Raw genomic sequence first — 12,560 nt, 5'->3', positions numbered from 1 at the left:
CCAGCCTGGAAGTCAGAAGGATCTAGGTTCTAATCCCAGCTCCTCTGTTTGTCAGTTGTGTGACCTTTGGCAAGTTATGTGACTTCTCTGTGCCTCAGTTTCTGCATCTGTAAAATGGGGCTTGAGACTGGGAGCCCTATGTGGGACAGGGACTGTGTCCAACCTGATTACCTTGTCTCTACCCCAGTGCTTAGTACAGTGCCTGGTACATAGTAAGAGCTTAACAAAAACCACAATACTAACTGTATTCTACTGCACTGTATAAGTACTGGGCCTCTTGTGGAACAGGGACTGTGTCCCACACAATTGTCTTGTATTAACCCCAGTGTTTAGTACAGTGTTTGGCACCTAGTAAACATTTAACTAGGGAAAAGCAGCCTGGCGTAGTGGATAGAGCCTGAGTCAGAAAGTCAGAAAGTCATGAGTTCTAATTCCATCTCCGCCACTTGTCTGCTGTGTTTTCTTGGGCAAGTCACCTCACTTCTCTGAGCCTCAGTTCCCTCATCTGTAAAATGGGGATTGAGACAGTGAGCCCCACGTGGGACAGGAACTGAGTCCAACTTGATTTGTTTGTATCCACCCCAGCACTTAGTACTGTGCTCGGCACATAGTCAGTGCTTAACAAATGCCATAATAATAATTATTATTATCCCAGAGAGTTTCCTCGTTCAGAGAAAAATCTTCCCCGACGTTTTAAAAGCAGTTGCCTGGAACCTGAAACAGCTGGGAACTCTAGTCTTTGAGCTCGTTATGGGCAGGGAATGTGTCTGCTTATTGTTGTATTGTTCTCTCCCAAGCACTTAGTACAGTGCTGTGCACACAGTAAGCGCTCAATAAATATGTTTGAATGAATGAATAAATGAATGAGAAGGTGAAATCTCTGTTTCTCATCGACTCTTCCCGTCACAAACATCTCCCCCTTGAACCCGGGCCAGGGAAGCAATCTACCTGGGTCTGGCATCTGACACACTCCAGAGCCACAAGCAGGGAGAGGTAGGAGGAGGAAAAGCCAATTCTTTCTGAGCCAGAGTCATTTCAGGACAAGGAGTTGCACCAAATAATAATATATATACTAATAGTAGTAGTGGTGGTGGTGGTGGTGGTGGTAGTAACATTTATTGAGCATCTACTAGGTGCGGTGCACTATACTAAGCTCTTGGGAATTAGACAATAGTGTTGTGACGTATTCCCTGCCCACAGGAAGTCTGGAGTGCCTCTTCCAAGTCTTGCAGTCCCATCCTCCTATCCTCCAGTCTTCCAGTCTCCCAGCCTCTCAGTCTCCTATCCTCCCTTCCTCCCTCCCATTTTCCCAGCTTCCCAGCCTCCCGTCCTCCCAATCTTCCAGCTTCTCAGCCTCCAAGCCTCCTTGCCTCCAGCCTCCCAATCTCTCATCCTCCTAGTCTCCCAGCCTCTCAGCACCCCACATTCTCTTAGCCTCCCATCCCCTCAGCCTCTCAGCCTCCTATCCTCCCGAGGCAAGGCTGAAATCAACACCTCTTTGCACAGTGCTCATTCCTGCTCTTTTACTGCCCGAGCTGGGTGGGGAATGGGAAGTGGAAGAAGGAGGGAGTCGGGGAGAGATGGGAGGTGGAGGGATGGGAAAGGGGGGAAGGAGGGGGTGAATGACTTCACCCATATTCCAATGCTGGCAAAATGAAATCTGTATTCAAAACCAGTGGGGTTTAAGTCTCCATTCCAGCTTTCTCCTCCCGAGAGAGCAGCAGAGAGTCACGGTGAAATTCCTCACGCTTCGCTTTCTCTCTTGCCAAATCCCATTTTGGGCCCGAGGCCCGGGGGACCCTAGGGTGACTCAGTGACCCAGTTCCCGTCCAACGGATTTCATCCTCCGGCCTCTGGGCCAGCTGCAGAGGACACAATGGGGTCTTTGCTAGGCTGGGGAATGCGGGGCGTTTAGGCTGAGCCCGCGGAGGAAACTCTTCTCTGAGTTTCATGGTTGACACCTGGCTGTGGGAGAGGATAACCTGGCAGATGCTGCCAGCTGTTCTCTGGATGGGTGCCTGCCGGGGGTGCGGGGGGGAGGGAGGCGGAGAGGTCCCACCCGCTTCCCTCTGCGTTGGGGGCAATGCTCCGTGCCAGACAGGGAATTCTGCCATCTGGGACTGGAGGCTCCAATCCCACTGCCTCCCACCCAAGCTCAAGGCTGGGTCCCAGAAGCCTGGTGGAAAGAGCACAGCCCTGGCAAACAGGGATTTTTTTTGTTTTCAAGTATTTGTTAAGTGCTTACTACGTACCAGGCACCATAGAAAATGCTGGGTTTGATACAAGTCGATCAGGTTGGATACAGTCCATGTCCTGCATAAGGCTCACTGTCTTTAATCCCCATTTTACAGAAGCTGAGACACAGATAAATTAAGTGACTAGCCCAAGGTCACACAGCAGCAAGCGGCGGAGCCAGGATTAGAACCCTGGTCCTTCAACTCCCAGGCCTGGGCTCTATCCACTAGGCCACGCTGCTTCTCAATTCTGCCACTTTCGTTCTAATTCTGACTCTGCCACTTGCCTGCCGTAGGAACTTGGACAAGTCACTTCGAGCCTCTGGGCCTCAGTTTCCTCATATGTCAGATGGGGATTCAATTCTCATTCTCATTTCCCAGATTGGGTGTGCCAGGCACAGTAGGAATTGTGTCCCACCTGATTATCTCCTATCCATCCCAGTGCCTAGTTCATGCTTGATAACTAGTAAGCGCTTTAGCAATGCCATGGTTGTCAGGGATTCCCCAAGTGTAGCGGCCAATATAAACAGGGTGAGATTTTCACCCTGCACTTAACATCCCAAAGACCCCCGCTCACCCCGGCTCACCAGCCTGGTCCCCTCAGCCCTTCCTCCAGCAGTGAAGAAATCCCTGTGGGCGGAGGCATTTTTGAGAGTGCCCCCTCACTTTGCCTTGATACAAACGCTCTAGGGTCGAGCGGAGCTGGGCCAGAGACCAGAAGGCCTCCGGCTCGTCTGAAAATCTCCCGGGTGTTATTTTCCACGCGACAGAGAGGAAGAGCCGTCGGACACGGGTTTGTGAACAGGTCGGGAGGGATCTTGAAACGCAACTCCAGGCTCCGGCCTCCCTCTCCATTCCCTCCCCAGACCCTAGCCTCCGTGGCGTCCCCGGAACAGGGAGACCGTCTTTGACGGAAGGGGCCATCTCTCCCTCTCCCGGATCGCCACCGCCCTCCCCACTCCTCGAAGCGCCCCGGGCATTCCTAACATAGTTTGACCCTCAGCGACGAGAGTGCCAATGTGCCCAGGCCGCTCGCCGGGCTGGGCGGGTCGGGACACCCACTGGCCTGAATTGTCCACAGGCCCGTTTGGATGGAGCTCCCTATGTGGAGGCCCTTCTGTTCAGGACTCTGCCCGCTGGCTTCGATGGAATGTGCTAATTGCTGTTGGAACAAAAGCTCCTTATGCGTCCGGGGACCACGTAGCTCTTGCACGGATTCTTTGGCAGCTTCGGCCGAAGTCTCCCCCCATCTCCGGATCTTTCTGTGTACACTCGGGGGTCCTGCCTTGGCTCTTTCCCCCACCAGGCCTCACACCCGGCCCTCCGTTCTTCGGGTTGGCAGTTTAGGAACGGCAGACCCCACCCAGAAACAGTTGAGGAAGCTGGGCTTAGGGTTGCTCCCATTCCTAGTAACTGACTGGATTCACCGGCAAACTGGGTGGTTTGGGGATTTCCTTGGTGAACTTCAGGGGAGGTGTCTGTTAGTAGCCAGAGAACAATAATAATAACAGTAATCAATCATCAATCCATGGTATTTCTTGAGCACCTACTGTGTGCAGAGCATTATACTTGGTGCTTGAAATAGTACGGTACAATGCAGTTGGTAGGCACCGTTCCCTGCCCACAACGAGCTGTGTGGTATTTCATTCATTCAATCGTATTTATTGAGCGCTTACTGTGTGCAGAGCACTGTACTAAGTACTTGGGAGAGTACAATACAACAATAAACAGAAATATTCCCTGTCGTTTCTGTTAAGCCCTTACTATGTCCAGCCAGTCAATTGAGCGCTTCCTGTGTGTAGAACACTGCACTAAGCACTTCAGAGAGTACAACAAAATCAAGTTGGTAGACATGATCCCTGCCTTCAAGGAGTTTACAATCTAGAGTGATCTTACAATCCAGGGCAGTGCCAAGCACTGTACTAATACAAGGTATGCAAGATCAGACACAGTACTTGCTCCACAATGGGCTCAGAGTCCAAGTAGGAGGGAGAAGGGGCATTGAATCCCCATTTTACAGATGAGGTAACTGAAGCACGGATAATTAAGTGACTTGCTCAAGGTAACCCAGCAGGTAAGTGGCGGAGCTGGGATTAGAACCCAGGTCCTCTGACTACCAGGACCACGCTCTTTTCCATGATCAAGCCATGCTGCTTTTCTAGTAGGCTCACTTTGGCTCTGAAATGTGACAAAGGATCTCTAGGTAGGAGGGAGTACAGGTCTGGAAACCCCACAAGTCATGACTCCTCATTCTCTCATGTCTACCCTTGCTGGTACTGCTGTGCCATCCCTCCTTCTCAGCATGCCCTGGGGTTGGCACCATTGCTCTCGCGTGCCCTCTCTGTCTCTCTTTCCCCCTCCCTTCCTCTCTCCCTCTTTCTCACTCTTTTTCTCTCCCTTTTTCTGTTTCTTCTCCCTCCCTCTTTCTCTACCTCTCTCTCTTCTTCACCCTTACCCTCTTCCCTCCCTCCTCTCCATTCCCCCTCTTTCTTTCCCTCTCTCTTTCATTCCTCAGCCTGCCTCTGTTTTCCATCTCAGTCTATTCCATTCTATTCTCTCCCAGCTTCAGCTTTTCCTGAGCAAACCAAAATTTCTTTAGTGCAAACCAAATTCTTGCAGCTTCGAGGAACCAATATTCTTCACTGGGGCCCAACAATCTTAATAATAATGATAATGATGGCATTTATTAAGCGCTTACTATGTGCAGAGCACTGTTCTAAGCTCTGGGGAGGTTACAAGGTGATCAGGTTGTCCCACGGGGGGCTCACAGTCTTAATCCCCATTTGACAGATGAGGGAACTGAGGCCCAGAGAAGTTAAGTGACTTGCCCAAAGTCACACAGCTGACAATTGGCGGAGCCGGGGTTTGAACCCATGACCTCTGACTCCAAAGCCCAGGCTCCTTCCACTGAGCCACGCTGCTTCTTCCTGTTTTGGGGCCCACTGAACTTTAAATAATGATCTGTAGCCTCCCCTTTATGCTCTCTGACCCATCCAGGGATTGGATAAGATTGATCTTTCCCTTAGTTTCCCGCTTTATTTATTTATTTATTTATTTATTTGGCCATGGGGTTGGGGGGCCGGGCAGCTGGGTTCATTCCTTGAATCCTGAAAAAGCCTTCAGTTGCAACCCTGCCAACAAGACCACAAGTGAAAGTTTTTTTTTGGTGGGTTACAAATCAGCTCTAAAGTGGCAGTTGATATCTGTTCAGCTGGGTTTGGCACAGCCTGGTTTAGAAAATTGTTCCAGGCGTTGAGAGAAAAATATCCAAATGTCCCAGAATTAGAGCTGTCTTACCCTCCGCTCTCACTCTTTTGGATCGCCACTTCCAGGCTTCAGTTTAAGCCTATGGTATCCTAGTATAAGGAGAGAATTTTAATCCCTTGCCCCTTGAATCCTCATCTCTCAAATGGGGATGAAATGCCCGTTCTTTCTCCCACTCAAACTGTGAGCCCCTTGCAGAAATGGGACTGTGTCCAATCTCAATATCTTGTATCCACCTCAGCACTTAGTACAGTACTCAGCATTGGGAAGCAACATGGTCTATTGGAAAGAACCCAGGATAGGGAGCCAGAAAACCTAGGCTCTAATCCCGGCTCTGCTCTGCTCTGTGACCATGGACAAGTCGCTTCACTTCACTTTCCTTCTCCGTGCTTCAGTCTTCTCATCCGCAAAATGGAGATTCAATCTGTTCTCCTTCCTCTTTAGGGGAAGCAGCCTGGCGTAGTGGCTACAGCACAGGCTTGGGAGTCAGAAGGTCAGGGTTCCACTCCCAGCTCTGCCACTTGTCTGCTGTGTGTCCTTGGGCAAGTCACTTCATTTCTCTGTGCCTCAATTATCACACCTGTAAAATGGGGATTAAGACTGCGAGCCTTATGCTGGACTGGGACTGTGTTCAACCCGACTTGCTTGGATCAACCCCAAAGCATAGTACAGTGCCTGGAACATAGTAAGAGCTTAACAAATACCGCAATTATTATTAGACTGTGAGTCCCACGTAGAACCTGATTATCTTATATCTACCCTAACGCTTAGTACAGTGTTTGACATACAGTAAGTGTTTAGCAAATACCACAATTATTATTATATAGTAAGCACTTCACAAATACCACCAATATTCATTATTACACTCTCCCCTTGGCCTTTCTCTCCTCACAGGGACCCAGGGAGAGGGTTGAAGGGGGAAATACCCAATCTTTGGAAAATATTCCCTAGTGACTCTGCTTTCACAAATCCAGTTCTCCTTAAAGTCAAATTTTCCCCCTCCCCTGCTCCACTTCTATTGAATATTAATAATAATAATGCTGGTGTTTGTTAAGTGCTTACTATATGTCAGGGACTGTAGTAAGCTCTGGGATGGTTACAAGCAAATCATGTTGGACACCGTCCCTGTCCCACGTGGGACTCCATCTCAACCCCCATTTTACAGATGAGGTAACTGAGGCCCAGAGAAATGAAGTAACTTGCCGAAGGTCACACAGCAGACAAGTGGCAGAACCGAGATTAGAACCCTGAACTTCTGATTCCCAGTCCTGGGCCCTATCCCCTATGCCAACCTTGTATTGGACATATTTGCAAGCAAGAGTGCTGCTTCCAGTAGAAGACTGCAGCCAATCCCAAACTAAATTTGACTCTGGGCTGTCAGCCCAAAGGAAGACAATGTGTTTTTAGACCTGTTATTAAAAATCATTCTCATCTTTCAGGTAACTCGTGAGACTCTTCCCACTTCGTCACTTTCCCTAACAGAATATGAGCTCATCTAGCTGTTGGGGCTAAATTGCAGCCTGTCTAATTGCCCTGTGTCTCCCTAAACTCCAGTGGCTCTGCTCCAAGAAGCCATCAATCTCTTCCTTTCCTGCCCCACAGCTTCTGTCTACACTGGGGGCTGAGCGTATTCCCAGCCGGGCAGCGGCCCAATAAGTTCCCACCGAGGTAGCAGTTCTGTTGGGAGTAATCTTGGTCAGCCAGTCAATCAGTCAGTCATATTTATTGAGCACTTACTGTGTGCAGAGCACTGTACTAAGCACTTGGGAGAGTACAGCAGAACAATGAACAGACACATTCCCTGCCCACAGTGAGCTTCCAGTCTAGAAGGGGTCCCATGTCCCTCTTCCAGTCCAGTAATACTGTGCCCAAAGAAGCCAGACAAAAGAGAGATTTTATTCTCATTATGCTAGCTGTTTGTATCTTGTAGTAATAATACTAACTTTGCTTTGTGTTAAGTGCTTGCTATGTGCCAGGCACTGTACTAAGCGCTGGGGGAGTAGCAGGTTGATCAGGTCAGATCCAGGCCCCGTCCTCCTCGGGGCTCACAGTCCAACCTGTCGGGGATGGTTTTCCAGGTCTCCGGGAGTTGCCGGGTCTCTGGGTGTACGAGGACCCTCTCCAAGTGTCCGGCGTTCCGCAAGGAGAGGCATTCCAGGCAGGCGGTCTGTGGTGCGGCCCCCAACTGGGCAAGGCATGAGATCACTGCATGTTTTTGCACAGCGGCTCATTCACAGCCCGGGGTACGCAGCGTCCTTGGTGTAATTCTGTCTTCGGGGCCTGTAAACCGACCCCGAGCGAGCCCTCTGAGTGGTAGATTTGTGGAGAGGAGGGACGCCGGCCTAAGTGATCCAGGCTGACACTCCGCTCTCCTTATTAGACCGGGCCCGAATGCAGGGCGGCCTGACGATGGAAGGTTTTCTGAGGGGCGAGAAGGAAGGTAACGGCAAACCAACTCACGACCCAAGACCGAAGGGGAAAGGTCATCCCGGTCATCACGTTCCGAACTAAAAGCCTTTGAATGGGCTAAGCGACAAGTGTGGAACTGCAGTACACTACGAATGGCCGTGATTTGCACAGCTTGACCTTTGTGGGCTCTCTCCCATTAGAATGTAAGTTCCTTGTGGGCAGGACATATGCCTCTTTTTTTGTGTTGGGTTTTCTCAAGAACTTAGTATAGTGCATTGCACCAAGTGGGTGCTCAGTAAATACCATTACTACACATTGTCCTCCTTGATTCAGTTTTTCCTTGGATAATGTTCTGAGAATCATCCCTAGCATGGAAGCTCATATGAAAATCTGGTGGACAGATTGCAAGAACACCTTTTAATTGGCTGCTGCATTCTTCATTCTGTTGTTTTTTTCTCCTGAGGTTGAAATGTAAAAGTTTTAATCAGATAGCTCAGATCTGAGGTCTCAGAATCTGCCTTGACATATGCTTTCTCCGTTTTAAATGGAAGGGAAGCAAATCATTCCATCACACCAATCCGAATATCTAAATATAACCTCCGTATAACAAGGATTTCCCTTGAAAGAAAGCACAAGCTGTTACTTGAGCTAATTATTCCCTGGGAAAGAATGCATCTAAACTCATCCCTCAACATAACTTGGGGAGTAAGTGAGAACATGATGACTTTGTAACCTAGAACTAAGCATACTTAAAGGATGTCAAGCTCTTTCCCAATTTTTCTTGAGAGAGAAAGTATTCCTGGAGATGAGGTTTTAAAACACATTTACTTGAATTGAATGATGGGTGAAACCTATTTTTCAAATGTACCCCTCTTCATTTTCCCTTCCTTCCTCCTTCTCTTTCTCCTTCGCCCCATTCTCCTCCTTCTTCTCTTTCTCCCTGGGCTTCTTCCCCCTTTCCTTCAGTCATTCAATGCTATTTTGGGTTATGGTATTTGCTAAGTGCTTACCAGGTGCCAGGCACTGTTCTAAGTGCTGGATTTTTTGTGTTTACTGTGTGCATAGCACTGTACTTGGCTCTTTGGAGAGTATCATGCGATCCTCCTCCTCCTCTTCCACTTCCTCTTTTCCCCTCCTCCTCTTCCTCATCCTTTCCTCCTCACTCTCCTCTTCACCTTCTTCCTCCTGCTCATCCTTTCCTCCTTCTTCTTTCTCTTCCTCTCCTCCTTTTCTCCTTCTCCTTGCCTCCTCCTCCTTTCCTCCTCTTCCTCCTCCTCCTTCTCTTCTTCCTCTTCTTCCTCCTCATTTTTTCCTCCTTCTTCTCTACCTCTTTTTCTCCTCCTTTCCTCCTCCTCCTCCTTTCCTCCTCACTCTCCTCTTCCTCTTCTTCCTCCTCCTCCTTTTCTCCTTTTCCTACCCTCCTCCTCCTTTCCTCCTCTTCCTCCTCCTCCTTCTCTTCTTCCTCCTCCTCCTCTTCCTTCTCCTCCTTCTTCTTTCTCCTTCTTCACCTTCTCCTCATCCTCGTCCTAGTCCTCCTCCTCCTCGTCCTCCTCCTCCTCCTTCTTCTTCTTCTTCTTCTTCTTCTTCTTCTTCTTCTTCTTCTTCTTCTTCTTCATCATCATCTTCTTCTTCTTCTTCTCCTCCTCCTCCTCCTCCTCCTCCTCCTCCTTCTTCTCCTCCTCCTTCTTCTTTCTCCTTCTTCACCTTCTTCTTCTTCTTCTTCTTCTTCTTCTCTTCTTCTTCTTCATCATCATCTTCTTCTTCTTCTCTTCTTCTTCTTCTTCTTCTTCTTCTCCTTCTCCTTCTTCTTCTCCTCCTTCTTCTTTTTCTCCTTCTCACTCCTCCTCTTTCTCCCTTTGTTTCATGTCCTTTCTCTTCTCCTCCTTTATTCCCTTCCTCCACCTCTCCTCCTCTCCCCCCTTCTTTGCCTACTACTTCTCATCACCTTGGTCCCTCTTCTCCCACTTCTTAATAAGTAGATATTAATGGTGAACTCACTCCATGTAGCGCCATTCTCTGCCCCAGGGAAGCTAAAGACACAGGAAAAAAAGTTGGAGGGCTGAAATCTCCAGGGGACAAGTCACTTCACTTCTCTGTGCCTCAGTTTCCTTAACTGTAAAATAGGAGGTAAATCCTTCTACCTCCTATTTAGACTGTGAGCCCCAAGTGGGACAGGGACTATGGTCAATCTGATTAATTTATATCTACCCCAGTGCTTAAGACAGTGTCTGACATATAGTAAGTGCCTAACAAATATAGTAGCAATTCATTCATGATAATAAATACGTTAAATAAATTATGGCTAGATAGGTACATAAATCCTGTGGGGCTGGGAATGGGGTGAATTTCAAACTGCTTAAAGAGCCTAGACCCAATGCTAGGTGATGCTGGAGAGAGGGAAAACAGGAGAAGTACGAGCTTAGTTATGGAAGGCTTTTTGGAGGGGTTGTGATTTTAGTAGGGTTTTGAAGATGGGAAAGTTGGGCATTTGTTCAATATGAGTTGGGAGGGAGTTTCAGACGAGAGGGAGGGCAGTGATAAAGATGAAATCAAGGTACAGCGAATAGTTTGGTGAAGGGTGTGGGTTGGGTTGTAGTAGAAGATCAGCAAAGTAGGAGGGGGAGATCTGACTGAATTAATTTTGAGCATCTAAGTGTCAATCCAAGCATAATGTTGTCTAGCAACATTCCAGCAAGGGCCAGTTGAGTCAGCAAGAAAACTTCTATAGGCTACAGCACTGCCAACCTAGAAGGCCGAAGAGCTCAGAGTTAGAGTAAGTAAAGCCTGCCACTGAGATATTAAACAGAAACACAGACCCCAACATAACAGGGTTGTAAAATTTCAAAAATTCCTAGCCATTGAATACTCCCCGACACACCCAATAAAATTTCACAATCGAGCTGGTCGTGACCCATTAGTGTATAATGTTAGTGCTGCTATAAATTCAATCTTGTTTAGAATTGGTGGCCAGCTCAAAGATTCATTTTTTCTTCTTTCTAATGGACTGAATCCTGAAGCGAGTGAAGACTGTTCATTCTCTAGGAAGAGCCTTTAAAGGGAAGCCATTATCCAGGCAACCTTGGGCTGACACCGGACGATATCCCCATCAATTTGGTGCCCCAACAATGTTTCCAAGGTTGCAAAATCCGATCGGTCCAGAAAAAATTCCAGTGATGCCACCTACAAGGTTCCTTTATTCGTCTCCCTGTCTCTCTTCCCCACCCTTTCCTGCCCTTCAGTGCCAAACACAAGCTCCCCCTCAAACCCAGGTCCCTTGGAAGCAAAACAAAAGGAGAAAAGAATCAGGTGGCAAATGAGTCGATTTTTGAGGCCCAATCCCTAATTTTTTTTTAGTCTGCTTGATTCATTTTTGACCCTCGGCATCACCACCTTATAAATGTTCAGTCTGCTCAATTTATTTCTTTTGACCACTCTAATATAAATATATTTATGCTTGTTTTCCTCACTGGAGTATAAATTCACTATTACTGATACCATCACTACTATTATTACTACTGCCACCTCCTCTACCATCAACCATCATGTACTGCTACATGAGAAGCAGTGTGGCTCAATGGATAAAGCATGAGCCTAAGAGTCAGAAGGACCTGGGTTCTAATCCTAGCTCCACCACCTGTCTGCCATTTGACCTTGGGCAAATCACTTAACTTCTCTGGGCCTCAGTTACCTTACCTGTAAAATGGGGCTAAGAGTGTGAGCACCCTGGTGGGACGGGACTGTGTCCAGCCTGATTACCTTGTATTTACCCCAGCGCTTAGAACAGTGCTTGATACATAGTAAGGGCTTAACAAGTACTATAATTATTATTATTATTATTTCTACTACTACTCATTAGAAGCCAATTAGAGCACACCTTAAATGTACACTGGGGTAAAAATATCCATTGCTGGCCAGACAAGAAATCTCCATGCTTCACTAATGTTTCTCCATTTTCCTTAATAAACTCTGTTGCAACTGCCTAGCCAGCCAAAACCATAAAATACAAAAACAAATAAAAAGGAGATTAAATGCTGTACCAGGCAAAATATTTGTTCAGCAAAATCTAAATGAAAGAAAAATGCTGGGGACAAGTAAACCTGAAATAATGTTTTCATGTAGGCACCCTCGAGCCTTTTTCACTTATTTTGTCGGTGGTGGATTGTAGTCAGCTACACTGATCTCATTTTCTATGGAAGTGTTGAGGGGTTGGGGGAGGATATCTCAACATTAGTCTAAAGGTGTTGGGGAAGAGAGGTCTTTGTTAGGGATCTTAGAGTTTTGCAAGAAATTCTTGACTTTATAGGCACCGCTTCTTTTATTTTGTGGGTAATTCATTGAAGTAACATGGATATGCTTCAAGGTCTGTCAGTGTTTCCATTGCAGTTCACATCAGTTTCAGCCATTTTATCCATTGTTTGGGGAATAAATTTTTGCCTCCCTTCTATTTACTGGGTTTGAAAATCCCAAAGCATATTTCTTCCCTTGTTTAAATGGCGCTGAAGTTTAGGAGAAACTGAATCCTTAGAACTTGGCTTCATTTACACTTAACTAAAACATTCCTTTTTGGTCAGTTATTTAATCGATCGTTCAATCACAGTACCTCACTGTGGAGTTGGTAGACGCGTTCCCTGGCCTCAAAGAACTTGAAAACTG

Source organism: Tachyglossus aculeatus, chromosome 15, assembly GCF_015852505.1.
Source record: "Tachyglossus aculeatus isolate mTacAcu1 chromosome 15, mTacAcu1.pri, whole genome shotgun sequence".
Lineage (NCBI taxonomy): Eukaryota > Metazoa > Chordata > Mammalia > Monotremata > Tachyglossidae > Tachyglossus > Tachyglossus aculeatus.
This window is presented reverse-complemented; position numbering follows the sequence as displayed.